Source organism: Protopterus annectens, chromosome 1.part2 (assembly GCF_019279795.1).
Source record: "Protopterus annectens isolate FY-2018-M chromosome 1.part2, PAN1.0, whole genome shotgun sequence".
Lineage (NCBI taxonomy): Eukaryota > Metazoa > Chordata > Ceratodontiformes > Protopteridae > Protopterus > Protopterus annectens.
In genome coordinates, this window is record NC_056727.1 from 1,070,548,220 (window position 1) to 1,070,565,603 (window position 17,384).

At 39.9% G+C, this 17,384-nt stretch overlaps 1 protein-coding gene across 1 annotated transcript in view; it reads left to right on the plus strand.

The window, feature by feature from the left end:
* LOC122792232 (lysophospholipid acyltransferase 2-like) overlaps window positions 1-17,384 on the plus strand; it is a 751,818-nt gene that overhangs the window by 407,124 nt on the left and 327,310 nt on the right. The window lies entirely within an intron of this gene.

A 17,384-nucleotide genomic window follows, 5' to 3' on the forward strand; every position in this document is an offset into this window, starting at 1 on the left:
CAATGGCAGATTGACAAAGTAATCTTAGAAAACACTAATGGTTACAATAATTACAACACATATATAAATATTTAATATGTACGATGGTTGCAACCTTATAATGTTACAGTCACAAAATGTGAGCTGAATGTAAAAGACATTATGGTATTGAGAAATGCAGAAATACTATGGAATAGTCTAGGCAATATGGCCTGATAGTTTGCTGGTACATTTAGTTTGGATTTTTAGATGAGATCTTAGTAGAACACAAAGTTATCATCATCATCATTGTCGTGGTCGTCATCATCATCATCATCATCATCATCAGTATCATTATTATTATCTATTTTGTTCTTAGACCTCATTCTAGTGGCCATTCCCCCAGTGCCCCACACATACGCCAGGATGATCAGCCATTGTCCTATCCCCTAACTTTCTCCAGTACTCTTGACCCTGGTTTTGGATCCTAAGGACATGACAGCTTGGAGGGGGTTCGGCTATCTGTGCTTCTGTCAGTTGTAGGGCTTCTTTTATATGCCTTCCCTTTCCTTTTCCCCATCCTCTCCACCCATCAACTATGTCTGATGGCACCTCACCTCTTTGCACCACACTTCCCTTAAGGAACGTTATCAGGTGCCCTTCCACCCAGGATAGGCACACCCATCCCTCCCTGACACTCAGTCAGTCACGGAAGCAGCTAATCAAACCTGGATCCACTGAACCTTAATCAGGGTTTTATCCCGCTATGCCACAAGAGCATATTATATTATAATAATAATTATTATTATTATTATTATTATTATTATTATTATTATTACTATTATTGTTATTATTATTATTCTTATTTTAGCTGTTCCCGTTAGGGGTTGCCACAGCAGATCACATGTTTCCATTTCTTCCTGTCCTCGGCATCTTGCTCTGTCACACCAACCACCTCCATGTCCTCTCTCACCACATCCATAAACCTTATCTTAAGCCTTCCTCTTTTCCTGTTACCTGGTAGCTTCATCCTTAGCATCTTTTTCCCAATATACTCTGCATCCCTCCTCAGCACATGTCCAAACCAACGTAATCTTGCCTCTCTGGCTTTGTCTCCAAACCTTCCAATGTGGGCTGACCCTCTAATATACTTATTCCTAATCCTGTCCATCCTCATCACACCCAGTGCAAATCTTAACATCTTCAACTCTGCCACATCAAGCTCTGACTCCAGCCTTTTCGACAATGCCACCATCTCCAACCCATATAACATGGCTGGTCTCACTACTGTCTTGTAGACCTTCCCTTTCACTCATACTGGTACCCGTCTGTCACAAATCACTCCTGACACTCTTCTCCACCCACTCCATCCTGCCTGTACTCTCTTCTTCACCTCTCTTCCATGCTCACCATTACTCTGAACTGTTGATCCCAAGTATTAAAACTCATCCACCTTTGCCACCTCTATTCCCTGCATCCTCACCATTCCTCTATCCACACTCTCATTCACACACATATATTCTGTCTTAGTCCTGCTGACCTTCATTCCTCTTTTCTGTAGAGCATATCTCCACCTCTCCAGGGTCTCCTCCACCTGTTCCCTACTCTCACTACAGATCACAATGTCATCTGCAAACATCATAGTCCACGGGGACTCCTGTCTGATCTCATCTGTCAACCTGTCCATCACCATTACAAATAAGAAAGGGCTCAGAGCTGAACCTTGATGTAATCCCACCTCCACCTTAAACGCATCCATCACTCCCACCGCAGACCTCACCGCTGTCACACTACCCTTGTACATATCCTGTTCCACTCTTACATACTTCTCTGACACTCCCGACTTCCTCATACAATACCACAACTCCTCTCTAGGCACCCTGTCATATGCTTTCTCTAAATCCACAAAGACACAATGCAACTCATTCTGACATTCTCTGGACTTCTCCATCAACACTCTCAAAGCAAACATCGCATCTGTAGTGCTCTATGCTGGCATGAAACCATACTGCTGATCACTAATCCTCACCTCCCTTCTTAACCTAGCTTCCACTACTCTTTCCCATAACTTCATGCTGAGATTGATCAATTTAATCCCTCTGTAGTTACTACAGCTCTGCACATCACCCTTATTCTTAAAAATCGGTAACAAAACACTTTTTATCCATTCCTCAGGCATCCTCTCACTTTTCAAGATTTCATTAAACAATCTAGTTAAAAACTCCACTGCCATTTCACCTAAACACCTGCATGCTTCCACAGGTATGTCATCTGGACCAACAGCCTTTCCAGTCTTCATCCTCCTCACAGCTATCCTTACCTCTTCCTTGCTAATCCACTGCACTTCATGATTCACTATCCGCACATCATCCAACCTTCTCTCCCTCTCATTCTCTTCATTCATCAGCCCCTCAAAGTACTCTTTCCATCTGCTCAACACACTCTCCTCTCTTGTAAGTACGTTTCCCTCATTATCCTTTATCACCCTTACCTGCTACACATGTTTACTAGCTCAGTCCCTCTGTCTAGCCAATCGGTACAGGTCCTTTTCTCCCTCCTTAATGTCCAAACTTTTATACAACTCGTCATACACCTTACCCTTAGCCTTTGCCACCTCTCTCTTTGCCATGCACCTCATCTCCTTATACTCGTGTCTACTTTTTTCATCTCTGTGACAATCCCACATCTTCTTTGCCAACCTCTTTCTCCGTATACTCTCCTGTACTTCTTCATTCCACCACCACGTCTCCTTGTCCTCCTTCCTCTTTCCAGATGTCACACCAAGCACCTTTTTAGCCTTCTCTCTTACTAGCTCTGCTGTAGTTACCCAGCTATTTGGTAGCTCTTGACTGCCACCCAGTGCCTGTCTTATCTCTTCCCTGAACATCACCTCACAATTACCATTTTTCAATTTCCACCATTTGATCCTTGGTGCTGCCCTCACACTCATTCTCCTCTTCTTGATCACTAATTTCATCCTACAAACCACCATCCTATGCTGCCTAACTACACTTTCCCCTGCCACCATTTTACAGTCTCCAATCTCCTTCAGACTGGCCCTTCTACATAAGATATAATCCACCTGTGTGCATCTTCCCCCACACTTGTATGTCACCCTATGCTCCTCCCTCTTGTTAAAATATGTATTCACCACAGCCATGTCCATCCTTTTCGCAAAATCCACTACCATCTGACCTTCTGCATTCCTTTGCTTAACACCATACCTACCCATCGCTTCCTCATCCCCTCTGTTCCCTTCACCAACATGCCCATTGAAATCTGCTCCAATCACCAGTCTCTCACCTTGGGTACACTCACCACCACTTCATCCAACTCACTCTAAATTTTTTCTTTCTCATCCATAGCACACCCAACTTGCGGAGCATATGCACTAACAACATTCATCATTACACCATTAATTTCCAGCTTCATAAACATCACTCTATCTGACACTCTTTTCACCTCCAAAACACTCTTAGCATACTGTTCCTTCAGGATAATGCCTACGCCATTTCTCTTATTATTAATAATAATAATAATAATAATTATTATTATTATTTCCCCACCCCTTACAGGACTTGCCTTATGTCTGACTGTCATATAGTCTTAAATTATTTCTATTTTCTTTGTAACATTTTCAAGGGGTGATTCAGTTACTTACCATCCATTCTGTGAAAAAGTTTTACCTTGTATCTCCTGTGTCTTTCCACCTTGTATAATTATCTGTTCATAGGGTCATAGTTCAGTACTAGGCTAACTGCTTTTGCAAGCCATTTTAAGCCCATACATTTATCCCATTTGAGAATCAAACCCTGCACCTTGTGTCTATAAGGAATCATTATGCCAACCTCCCAACCCTTATGCCAGCCTTCCAACCCAACAGTATGTTTATACAACTCTTCCCCAGATAGGCACCATCTAGAGTCTGTCTTCTGCTAACAACATCATTATTGGGTGAGTTTGAGGTAGAAACACCCAGCATGTTTTTAGGAGGAACCCCACAGAGACACAGGGAAAACATGCAAACTCCACACAGGCATTGGCCAGAGGTCAGGCTTGAACTTTGTATCTTTTGTTGTCATGCAACATTTTCCTGAAATGTTAAATGCAGTCTACAGTATCTTTGGGTTATTTAAGTAGTTTTATCATACTCCCCTCATTTCTTGGAGAATGTTCTTACTAAACTACTCTGCTGTCTTTTTCATGTGACTTATATTGAAGGCTGCAAACAGATTTTGTTGCCCTTTTCTAAATACTTTCTATCCTATCTGCAGCCTTCTGATTATGAGGGCTTCAGAACTACATAACATGTTTTGGAAGACATCCTTTAAAAGAAATAGCAATGTCTTGACTACTGCTGGTGCTGCCTTGGCCTTTCCATCACAGTATCATTTGAAGGAATTACTGCTTAAATTGTGATCATCATATATGACTACCCAGGATCACTTTCAATGCTTGTCATTTGGAGTTCTTTTCATATCTTGTATTTAATTTAAGCTGTCTTGTTTAAGACCACCTCTTCTATTTTGTCAGGAGTCTTTTCATGTTTTGTGTTTAATTTAAACTGACTTATTTAAGATCACTTCTTCAGTTTTGCCTGGTCTCTTTTCATCCTGTCTAGATCTTATACATCAACCCTTTGCAGATCTCTGTGTTAGCATCAAAAGGAGCATGCTTTGCCTTTTAGGTCTTCTGTCATATCATTAATAAAGACATTGAAAGGCACCTACTGCAAGACTGATGCCTATAGTGCTCCACTGGTAACGATCTTTTTGATTCTGACATACTTAATATACTATTACTCAGTGTGTCCTTCTATCTCAGTATTGTAGCAAGGGTGGGGGTGAAGGGGGCAGCTGCCCAGGTGCATAGTGTTAGAAAGCATGATTGGGCAATCCCAGTTGCTCTTTTGTAACAGTGCATGCCAGATTTTAAGAGCTGTTTTTGCATCTGAGATCAAAGCTGAATGCTGTAGCACTCTATGTATGGTCTAACTGTAGTAACTGCTTGCTACACTGTAGCAAGCAGTTTGCTACAGCTTAAAAGAAAAATAAATAGCAAATCTGAGTGCTGTAGCACTCCACTTATGGTACAAACTATACAATATATGTGTTACAGTTTAAAAGGAAAAAATTGTTGTTTTCTGTTTCTTTTTTTAAGATAAATCAGAGCTCTGTCGTGCTCTGTGATATGAACAGTAGCATCTGCCATAACATCATGAACTGTTTTTTTTTGTTTGTTTATTTGTTTGCTTGCTTGTTTTTCTTTTTTTGCTCATCAACAATTAAGGGGTGCCCGATTTAGGAATGGCTCCAGGCACTGGAAAAGCCAGTTATGCCACTGTCTATCTACCCAGTATTTTACCCTTTCATTAATCCTGTGATCCTCTGATCCTGTGGCCTACACTAAGTCAATTTATTCTCTGAGCTTTTATAATATATTATCCAATGCCTTCATTATAGTCTAAACAGACCTTGGTAACTTTCAACAGCTGTATTAGACTTTTCTCACCACAGTCTCTGTATACTGCCAAAAACAATAAGAACTATGAGTATAAACCAAACAAGCAGGACTCAGACTGTGTAGTCAATAGGTACTGTCTTCTGCATTACTTCATCTGTACAGTACTGTAGCTATGTGGGCCTTGAAGAAGCAGTATCTAATATAAATGTTATGGATGTCTAAATCCTTGTCTCCACTTTGTTAACATTAATAGAACATTAAGTAGCTGTATTAAGTAATTGCCACTGAGAAATGTAAAGGAATTGGAACAAATTCTATGGAGTAAATAAAAATATTTCATAATATTGTAATGATTACTTACTTCTCAAGGATCACTTGCTAATAAGCTGTGAGAAGTAAATTTTTGCACTCACTGGTCATCAAATATCTAAGGCTTTTTGGTCAAGGTTATTAAATTCAGGACTATCTGATGCATTCATATGAAAAGGTAAAGATAAAAAATCAATAAGGTAAGAAGGTATTACCAGCTAACAGGACAACACTGTTAATGCTATATGTTTTGCAATGGATTATGTACCTTACACAAAGAAAGTAATTGTTTTATAGCATAAATATTGGCCCTTCTTAAATACTGAAAAGAGCTTGTTTCATGTATTGTAGATAAATTAAAATTGTCATTTAAAATGCCAAGCATTTTTTCTGACACCTTGATTTCTACTGGGCGGGGTGGGGGATGGGGATACTGAAATGTAGCCTTGGGGAACTTTTTTTGTGTAGTTGCTTTACCTACAAATGGGTTTTGGAATGGGGCAAGTAAAGATGAGCAGGAGACTTTGTGGGCCATTTGGCCACTTGTTCTACTGTAACAGGTTTATTGTTTACTGTTTCCCTGTTCTCCACCTAATTTCTTTATTAAATAAACTGCTTGTAGAATACATTTCCACAATTTATAGCATGTGAGGGATGTATGTGACAATCTGTCTAGGAGCCCAGTGGTCAGTCATTCTAAGTATTGTCAAAAATATTGACCATGAAGGTTTACGCAATGTTACAAGTAAAGTCCCAGTCTAAGCCCTAAGGATTTACTGCAGTTGGATGCATGGTATATTCTGACATATAATACTATGCCTCCTTTTGGCTAAAATAATTAAATTACTTGGAAATGGACCTTGGGAGAGCAATTGCATTGTCAGATATTTGCACAAGGGATCAAGACTAGAAGGTTCTAATTGTGTTCTTCATAGAGTCACACGTGTGTACTAGGCTAATGACCACTAGGGCCCTTATAAGCCAAGCTGTGCAACTGAAATGTGACCCACGAGTCTGATTTATATAGAAGCAATTTACTGACTGCCTCTGTCTATCAGAGACATAGAAGCCAGACTAGGGGTGAATATCCAATTATCTGTCCATTGGTCCAAGTTGTGCTTAAAAAGGGATAGGGAGGAACTCTGCTTCACATGGATGGGGAGCCTGTTCCAGAGAGTGGGAATTGTCTCCGAAACATTTCTATCTCTTCAACATGTCCTATTTATGTTGCAAGTAAAATTTAAGTCTTTTAATCTAGTAGTTCTTCTGCTGTTTGTTTTGTAGATGTGCAAAATGTTCATCAAAACTGAGTCCAGTGATGCCCTGTATGCCAGGCAAAGGTCACCTCTCAGACATCTGTATGATACCAAGTAAAGAAACAGGGCTTTGAGGCAATCAGTATAGGACATTTTGTTTGCTCCCTGTATAAATTTTTGTATGGAACCTTTGTGGACATTCCAATTGCTGCATGCGTCTAGTCAGGTACACATCAAAGAGGGCATTATATTTTATGATGGGTCTGATGAGGGTCGAGTACAATGGTATGATGACCTGTCTGGACCTAGATGGCATGCCCTTGCTTATAAGTTGAGCAGCATAGAAGGATTTTCTAACTACCTTGGACACATGCTGGTCAAAGGCTAGGTTACTGTCAACAAGACTTCCCAGATCCCTGACTAGTGAATCAACTTTTAAGGGTGTTTTATTGATAACATGGTTACCTGGGGGTGATAGACTTCCCAAAAGGTACTGTAATGCACTTTTTAGTATTGAGTTTTAACCCATGGCTTTGGCACCAAACATTTGTCTGTATTAGACCATGCTGAAGGGGGATATTGCATCAAATGTTTTAGCCAGATCTGTGTAGGCAGTATGAACCAATTTCTCCTCATCCATTGCCTTAGTGATCTTTTCAAAGAAGTACACCAGATTCAGCAAGCATGACCTTCCTTTGACAAAGCCAAACTGGGATGAATCCAGAGTCTGGTGGTCTCCTATGTTCTTGTTGATAAATGCCATGATAATTCTTTCAATGGCTTTGCAAATACGACTTCTTAGACTAATGGGCTTGTAGTTTCTAGGATCTAGTCACATGGTACAAAGCCTGTTTTCAGACTATAGTTAAGCAATGACTCCAGGGACCCTGATAAGTCATATTTTAGACTATTCAGGAGGCATTCTGGGATGTTACCGGGCCCTACTAAGGCTCTGTTCTTGGCTGTAGTGAGTGCACCTAGTACATGCTCCCTAGTTATAGCTGAAGGGGTTATATTTGGGGGTATTTTTGAGGGGATGGTTGGGTTTGAGAGGGAAGTAAAGTTGGAAATGAATTTGTCCATTAACAGGTTTGCTATATCATCAGGCTCAGTGAATGTAGCACTCTTAACCACAAAACAGCACATTGCTGTGTGCTGACTTTGATGTTTCTGACATAGCTGTAAAAGGCCTTATGGTTATCTTTCACTTGGGAGGCTATCTTAACCTCAAATCTGGCTTTGCTTGACATAAGTAGCTCACTTAGTTGCCTATTTACTTTGACAAAAGAGTTTCTATTTTTATGGGAATTACTCTTCCTGATTTTTGTCATATATTTTTCATTTTGTTGTATATCCTGTTCATTTTGGGATGCCACCAGGTTGGTTTGTTTGTAGGGCTAGTCCTGGATTAACTTCTGGTAGGTACAGCAGTCTCTATTCAACCATTGACATGGTTGTACAGAGTTTCTGAGAACAATTCAGCACAGGCTGCTGTGTTTTCTGGGTATGGAAGGGCACTGAAATTGTACAATCCATCACTTAATAAAATGTAATTTGCTTTGGAATAATTCCTAACTTTTACTGTTTTTTAATGGGATTACAGAGTTGATTTTGAAGGAGACAGCTTTATGGTCGGACCTTACCAGGGAGGGTGATACATTGGGAGGGGGTGTACAGCTTTGTCTCATATTTGTAAGCATGAGGTCCAGTATGTTGGAGCCTCTAGTGGGTGTATTTGCTATTTGGTCAAGGGTGTCCAGGAATCTCTGTGCCTGTAGATTTGAGGTTGTGTAGGATCACCATTCTGGTGGGTGGGTAATTCAAGTCTCCCAAGAGCAGAGTGCTGGTTGGATGGTAAGTGTCTCCAGTAGGTCCATGTGTGCATTGTGAGCTTCTTGGGACATGCAGAGTGACCTTTTACTAGCTAGGATATGGTACAGGATTTTGTTTATGGCAATCTGCACATGGAGGCACTCCAACATGTTGTCCTGTCTGACCTCCCTAGAGGTATGCTTGTTACTGATGTATATTCAGGCACCTCCTCCTTTAACCATTTTATGTGCAGCTATTGCTGTAAAAATGTGGGAGACACTGAAACCTTGCACTACCTGGCAAGGGAGCCCGCAGGATTTTTTGCAGGGGGGTGCAAACCCAGAGCCCCGCCCATGCAGCCCCACCCCCTCCACCCACGCAGCCCCACCCCCTCCACCCACACAGCCCCACCTTCCCAGGCAGCCATTCCAGTGTCCCATTACTTGGCTATTCCTCCCTATTTGTCTAGACACTGTTCAAATCTCTCAGTGTGCATACTGCTTTATGCTTTACTTCTACAATGATTACAGATATTTGGATTTCATTTCATAGGTTCATAGGTGTGTACTAGGCTAATGGCCTTGAAGCCTTTACAAGCCTAGCCAATAGGATTACCCTGGCATTGTGCCACCCGACCTTAGTTCCCAGTGCCTCTGTTGAGTAGAGCCACTGGAGTGATCCCTGGGGTGAATTTTCCATTTCCCATCCACTCATCAAGATTTCTCTTGAAGAGGGCCAGTGAGGTGCTCTGCTTAATATGTATGGGAAGTCTATTTCATAGCATGGACAGTCTCTGGGTTATGAACCTGTCCCTCCAGCATGTTCTGTTGATTGTGGTAATGAGATTGAGGTCTCTGGAGCGTGTGGTGCGGAGGAATTGGGATTTCTTTAGATGCAGCATTTTATAGCAATGTTTTGTTCAGTTTGTACAAAGTAACATGTACAAAACAGATTAGAGTATGGTCATCTTTAGTGTTGACAGTGACATAAAGTTATAATTTAACAATGAAAAAACAAAGGTAAAATCAATAATAAGACAGGTGGAAAAAAGAAACCAAGAAATTAAAAATGTGACAGACAGAACTATTTTAGGGATCTAAAACATAACTCCAAAGTAAAAAAAATAAAAAAAGGCTGTAAGGGATTCTGTAATGGAAACAGCTTGAAGAGGACACCTACAGGGAACAAAGCACATAAAATGTTTATCTGTAAAGTAGACTGCAAAACAGGATATGAAGTCACTAGTTCAAATGTTAAAACAGTGAAAACAAAACACTATGGTCACTAGTCAGTTCTTGAAATCAAATTATATTGTAAATAGTTAACTTGGGCATTATAACCCTTTTTTAAAGCAGCAACCTTAAATCAAACCCAAGATTAACATTAGATAAAACAGTCAATTCTGATACTTGAATTTGAATTTGAAAGTTAAATGCAAGTCCCAATATCCTGACATAAAGCAAGTTTATTAATGTTGCATAAACATGAATCTGTATAAAACGGTTGTATTAAAAATTAGTACCAAAATAACAGGTGCACTTTGTACAGGGATTGCAAAGCATGTAAAATGTAAATGCTCTTCATAATAATAAATGTCTTCCATTTATTTCAAATTTTATAGCACAAACACTGATAGACATTTACAAAACCTACACAAAGCAATAGTCTTACAATGAAAACAGACAGCATTAAAACTTCTCTACCTTTGAAACCCACATTCAATGAAACAGCATTGAAACCCACATTCAAAGAAAATTCATCTGACCAGTGGCAGGGTAAGTTTACCTTTGGGCTGTTTTCAAATCATAGGCTCCTTGCACACATTTTTAGAACCATGCAAATGTTCTTTGATTTCACCTTCCTGACTGTATTAATTATACTATATAATAATTGAATTATATCTCTTGTATAATACAGCACCACTTGTTAGAGAGTGTTTTAAATTTATAGTTCCGAACATTTTTCCTTTAAGCAATGAAACATATGAACCAATAATGACAAACTGCCTAACTGAGAACATTTTAACCATAAAAAGCCACTCAAACTTCTTTCATTACAAATCTACATTCTGTGGGAGTCAAACCTTCATCCCTCTGCATCAAGATGCAAGCATGCTACCAACACTGCCTTAGAATTCTATCCCACAATAGTGATACCATTTGCTAAACAAAACAGCTGTACATTTTAAACAGACAGCATGAGCAGCAGTAAACTTCTCTTCTCTTGAAGCTCACAATTCATTGAAAATGCACTTGAAAACAAATTCCACCTGCTAATTCTAACTAAGGCATTTCACTCTCTCTCTCTCTCTCTCTCTCTCTCTCTCTCTCACACACACACACAGACACACACACCCTCAACCTCTTAGTGCAATAAATCTGGACAAAGCCTAAAATAAATAGGGACAGATTGTAAATATTGCTTTCGTGAACTTAGAAAAATTGCTAGAATAACAGGATTTGTGTTAGTATACATTTTTCTAAAGAATATGATGTCTAAACTCAAATGTCTCTTATTATTTAGCAACTTCAATCCTTTTTAGGAGGAATATGGGGCAAACATCTGGACATTCTTCAAAAACCTGTACAGCTGAGGGGTATGCTACCTTCCTCTTACACACACACACACACACACACACACACACACACACACACACACACACACACACACACACACACACACACACACACACACCATACCTCTCAATCTATTAGCACAGGAAATCTGGACAAAGCCTGTTATGTCAGGGACAAAGGCCCAAAACTAGGGACACATTTAGAAAGATTCTAAAAAATAGGATCTGTGTTAGAATGCATTTTCTAAACTATATGAAAGCCTGAAACTAAAACACGTAATTTAATAACGTTAAGCTGCTGTGGTGGTGCTGCGGTAGTGTTGTCGCCTCACAGTAAGACGTTGTCCTGTTCGATTCTCAGCTAGAGCGTCTGCTGTGTGGAGACATGCGTGAATGGGCGTACCTTTGTTGAAGGTTGTGCGTCAGGGCCGGCAACTTGGCACGTAAAAATCTGCTGCCAATCATTAGCGGATCAGAGTTCCGCTGTGGCAACCCCTAACTGGGAAAAGCCGAAAGACACAAAACAATCCTTAGCTCAACCCAGTGATTTTGATTTGTCAATAAAAAAAAAAAAGAATTTTTATGAGGAATAGATCAAAAATATAACAAAAATTTAGACATTCTGTGAAAATCTATACAGTTGAAAGGTATGACAGATATACATCCGCTACTTCCTTAGAAAGTGGATAGAAGAAAACAAGGTTTGCATTAGTATGCATTTTCTGAGGATATGAAGTCAAACTCAAATATCTGCCATTATTTTCTGACTTCAGTCCTCAATGATTTTCCAGAAAAAACAATTTTATGAGAAACAAACTGAAAATATGAGGCAAAAATCTGGATAATTGTGAGGTATGTACCCCCCTTACACACACTCGTAACCCTCTCTTACTTGCACACAAACACACGCACACCTATACCTCTCTCTCTTACAAACACACACACAGACCTACCTACTTCTTACACACACAGACCTACCTACTTCTTACACACACACACACACACACACACACACACACACACACACACACACACACACACACACACACTTACTTACATTTAGCATACTAATACACATACACACACCATTAGTTCAGCTAAGCATACTAAATTTCAAGTTCCTTTACACTTTCTTCATAACGTCTGTGCTCGCAAAATTTCAAATTCCCTTACACTTACCTCATAACATTTCCAGTTTCCTTACACTTACTTCATAACATCTGTGGTGTTCTCCATGAGGCGGGCAGACAGGAAGAAGCAATCATAACATTTGTGGTCTTCTCAGACAGGAAGAAGCAATTTCAAATTAGCGCGAGCAGGCTGTTAGGAAGAACAGGACATCTTCACGCACAGATGTGGTGTCACCAGACAGGACCGTTCTTAAAGAAGAACGCAATGTAAAATAAAACTAAAGAAAAATGCACAAAAATGTAGAGAAGAAGCAATTTCAAATTAGCGTGGGCGGGCAGTCAGGAAGAACAGGACGTCTGCATGCACAGATGTGATGTCACTGGACAGGACCGTTCTTAAAGAAGAACACAATGTAAAAGAAAACTAAAGAAAAATGCACAAAACTAAAGAAAAATGCTCAAATTGTAATTAAAAGAAAATTAATCTCCCAGTCAGCCCGTTCCAGGGGGTGCACGTGCACCCCCTTGCACCTGCCTGTGGGCACCCTTGCTATCTGGGTACTGTCTGCTGCTTTAAACCATGTCTTGGTAACTACAGAGATGTCTATATAGTTGAGAGTGAGGAGGGCTTGAAGGGAGTGTAGTTTTTTGTTTAGGCTCCTGACATTAAACAGTAACACCAAGAGGTTCAATTGAGTTGATTTTGCTATGTCAGTAGATTTGTCAATTTGGCATTTGGCACTAAGGGGATGGATTCAAAACCCTAGAGTGGAGGAGTGCAGACCATCATTGGCAAAGCATTGTGGTCTGTTACCCATGTCCTCCCAAGTTGACTAATATTGGATTCCCTTAGAATGACACCAGAAACACAGCCAGTTGTTGAATTCAGTCATGTTTTTGCTAGTATTACAGCATCATCCTCAGTGATGGTAATATGCTGCTCAATGCTAGGCTTATACCCGCCTGAGACATGTAGTCTGAAAGTTCCATACCAACTAGTTCAGTTAGTTACATCTCAGGTCATTTACACCTACATGGACTATGATGGAATCATACTGATATCTGTGGCATAGTGACTTGAATTCTTACATGATTTGGTGGATCCTGGACCCAGATAAGGAACTTACAGTTCTCTTCTCCTTGTAAAGTCTGGTTAGAGGGGCATCAGTATAACTTGTAATGGAGTCCTCTTTGACGAGATTCCTAGGAAGTGGCTTTGCTTGCCATAGGGACTTCATGTTTGGGACTCCATTGAGCATGGTAGTATGTGGTGTTCTAGGTGTTTGTTTTTTCTGAGTGCCTTTGGGCTTGCTGAGGCATAGCTTTGACAACGGGTGATCGTAGCAATCTTTGTTTTTTAGAATTATTGCTTTTAAGTGCCTCAGCATGTTAGTCTATGTGTGTGTTGTCTACTATGTGAGGTGGGTGTTTTGTGAGAGGTTTTGACAACCTGTTATGCACTTGTATGTGACAGTTTAGCCTCCATTGTGTAAGTACACCTCTCACATACCTTGTTTGCTTCTTTAAGAATTAAATGGTTGTCAGTAAACATGAAACAATTGCTACATTGTTTCAAGATACCCATATCTAACAAGCTGGCTACAGAGAAGTTAGGAACTTGCATATCCATACTGTCCAATCCTTTGATTGGTGAGCTGCAAGGGGGTGGTGTATTGGGGTTAGAAGGCTATTAAGAATGTTTTCTTTTGGAGCTAAGTATGTTAAATACGACTGAATTCTACTAACTTTATTGTTTACACAATAATGAATTCAAATAAATCTGTAGGTATTGCCACTTCACTTCCAAATAATTGCTATAAGCTTGTTGGCACACAAGGTATTTGTGATATGTTGCTGCTTTGTGGGGTACAGTTTATTTTTTCTAGGTGTTTGCTACTGTGCAGGGCACTGCTGACCTATGCAAATGCACAATATTTGTAGCAGCACACAAAAAAACAGATAAACTAATGAGCCCTCTGGCCAATAAAATAATTACATTGTGAACCTTTTTTGTGTATTTTCCAATTTAGATAGATCAGGCAATCAACTTGTGTCATATTTGTATGTAATTCACCAAATTTGTTCTCTGTGTCTTTACATTCTCATTTAGCAACAATTTACAGATATATTAATACTGTAGTTAACAATGAGGGTAAGGGTGATTAAACTCCTGTGAAATGTGTGTCACTTCTTCCTAAAGGCCTGTGCATCTGTGGTAGTAAAGAGTTGAAATAATAAAGAAGAATATAGCAACTAACTACAGAGTCCAAGTCTCAGATGTTTTATTTATGGAACATTGCTAAGCTTGTTTGATGTGGTCTATTTACACACCATTATTCTCAGCCAGCCACTGAATCAGTCTGTTCTCTAAGATAAGAGGTCTATAATCCATTCCTTCATTCCTTGGGATAAATGTCAGATAAACAGGGAGTGAGAGCTGTCATTCTCATGGTAGGGGACTGAATTTCTTTATCAAGCCCTCACATCTGCCTGCACCTACCTGTAATGTCCATGAGGGTAAGCATACAGCTGCCTAACATCAGATACTCACTCTATCCTGATGTGTAAACAAAAGCCCTGACTCCCTTGCAGACAGCATTCCTTGTGTGATTCCTGATCTTCTCTGTGGATTTAAGCATGGAATGTGTGTCTAAATAGATGCCCCCACTATTGAGAGGCAGGCAGCCTAAACATTGTCATTACATTCTTTCTTTCTCTATAACAGCTCTAAGAGGTGCTGAAGATGCAAAATGAACTTGATTTTCCTGGATAATATTCTTTACTTTATCTTTCTGTGGCCATAGGAATTCAGCCCATTCTGCACGTGGTCTAGCCTTCTAAATAATCCCAAATTGTTTTTTTTGGTGATGGTCCCATTATTTTCTATGCAGCAAACATCAAAACAATAGGCTGACCAATTCCAAGCTTAGTTTTATTCCTGTTCTTATGAACAGAACTCAGGTTTGCAGTATCAGTGACTCAGCAGGTAGCAGAATTTCTGATGCTGGGAAAATCAGAAGACTGTGGATTCTACCCCCAAAGCCAATGTTTGGATTAATGTTCTAGTACTGATAACCACAGTGCATCATTTGGGCAGATACTGTGCTCCCAAGGTACTGAATTTCAGATGAGATGTTAAATTGAGACTTGACTGCCTGAGTTGGTAACATTTCTCGTAGATATACATGATCCCATGGTATTTCACAAAAAAAAAATAAGGATACTTTATTATTCAAAACATATTCAATTATACCAGCAATTTGCAGACCTTTATGCATATACCAGTTATTCACAGACCTTTATGCATGTACACATAGGTATATATTTAAAATTAAACCAATCTTTAACTTAAAATTTTACATTGTGTTATACTTTTCAACACATCATTTAGATTCCATTGCTTATTTTAAGCATTTATAACATCTTTCCTACCATAAAAAAGAAATACACATCATTACTATTTTGTTCACCAAATCCTCCTAATGCTATTTTTATTTGCATATGTTCTATACACTGTTATCCATGTCAGTTTTTTGTACACTTACTTGTTTAGAGACTATAGCTGCCTTTTCCCAAAATGTAATTTTCTGCATTCTATACACAAACGTTAACCTTTTTCTACGTTACAGCAATAACTAATACACACCGTTTCTCTTTTCTTTTATAGTTCATGTTTCATTTGATTAGCAATCTAGCTGGTGATTGTCTCCAGAAAAGTCATTTAATTCATATATGTTCATAGATTCATAGGTAGGTACTAGGCTATTTGCCCGAGGGCATTTATAAGCCTAGCCAGAGTGTGTCGGCTTTTGCCGCCCCATTAATTAAGAAACTGATCCTCTTTCAAGCAAAGCCAATGAAGTGATCCCAAGGGTGTATTTTCTGTTACCCATCCACTCGTCGAGGTTTTTCTTGAAAAGTGTTAGTGAGGGGCTCTGCCTGATGTCATTTGGAATTTTGTTCCCAAGCATGAGGAGTCTCTGTGACAGGAATCTATCCCTCCAGCATGATCTATTGATTGTTGTGCCGAGGTTTAGCTCACTAGAGCACATGGCTCACAGTGACTTGGATTTCTTTAGGTGGAGCATGTCCATCAATTTTGAGTTGGACATGGCTTTGTAAGTCAGGCAGAGATCACCTCTGAGTAAGCGATATGCCACTGAGTACAGCCGGAGTTTTTTCAATTGGGCTGCATAGGACATATGCTTGAGACCAGTAATCCTCTTGGTGAGGTAGTTTTGTGGTCTTTCCAGCTGTTGGAAGTGTCTTGTGAGGTACATCCCAAATGGGGCATTGTACTCTATGATGGGTCTAATGAGTGATGAGCAGAGGGGCACTATAACCTCTTTATTTTTAGATGCGAACCATTTAGTAATTAGATGGGCCACATAGAAGGGTTTCCTAACTACTTTGGCAATATGATTGCCAAAGGAGAGATTACTATCTACCTGGGTCCCCAGATCTCTTATTACCTCTTCTGTATTAAGGGGACTGTCACCTATGTGGTAATTCTTTGGTGTTTTGTTTTTCCCAAATGGGATGACTATGCATTTTTTGGCATTTAGCTTGAGGCCATGACTTTGACATCAGGTGTCCATCTCAGTAAGGCCCTTTTGGAGGATGTCTGTGTCAGCCCAAGAGTCAATTATGGCTCCCAGTTTGCAGTCATCAGCGAACTTGTTAGCCATAGTCGACCTGTGTTTGCCTGTACTTCTGAGAAGTATATGCCGAACAGTAGGGGTCTCAGGACAGAGCCTTGTGGGACACCACTTGTGACTGGGTTAGAGTCGGACCTGGAGCCCGCTATTCTTACTGTGTGAGTTCTGTCTGTAAGCCAGTTGGCAACCCATCTCGTGACGTAGGGGTTTATGTTCAGGTTGG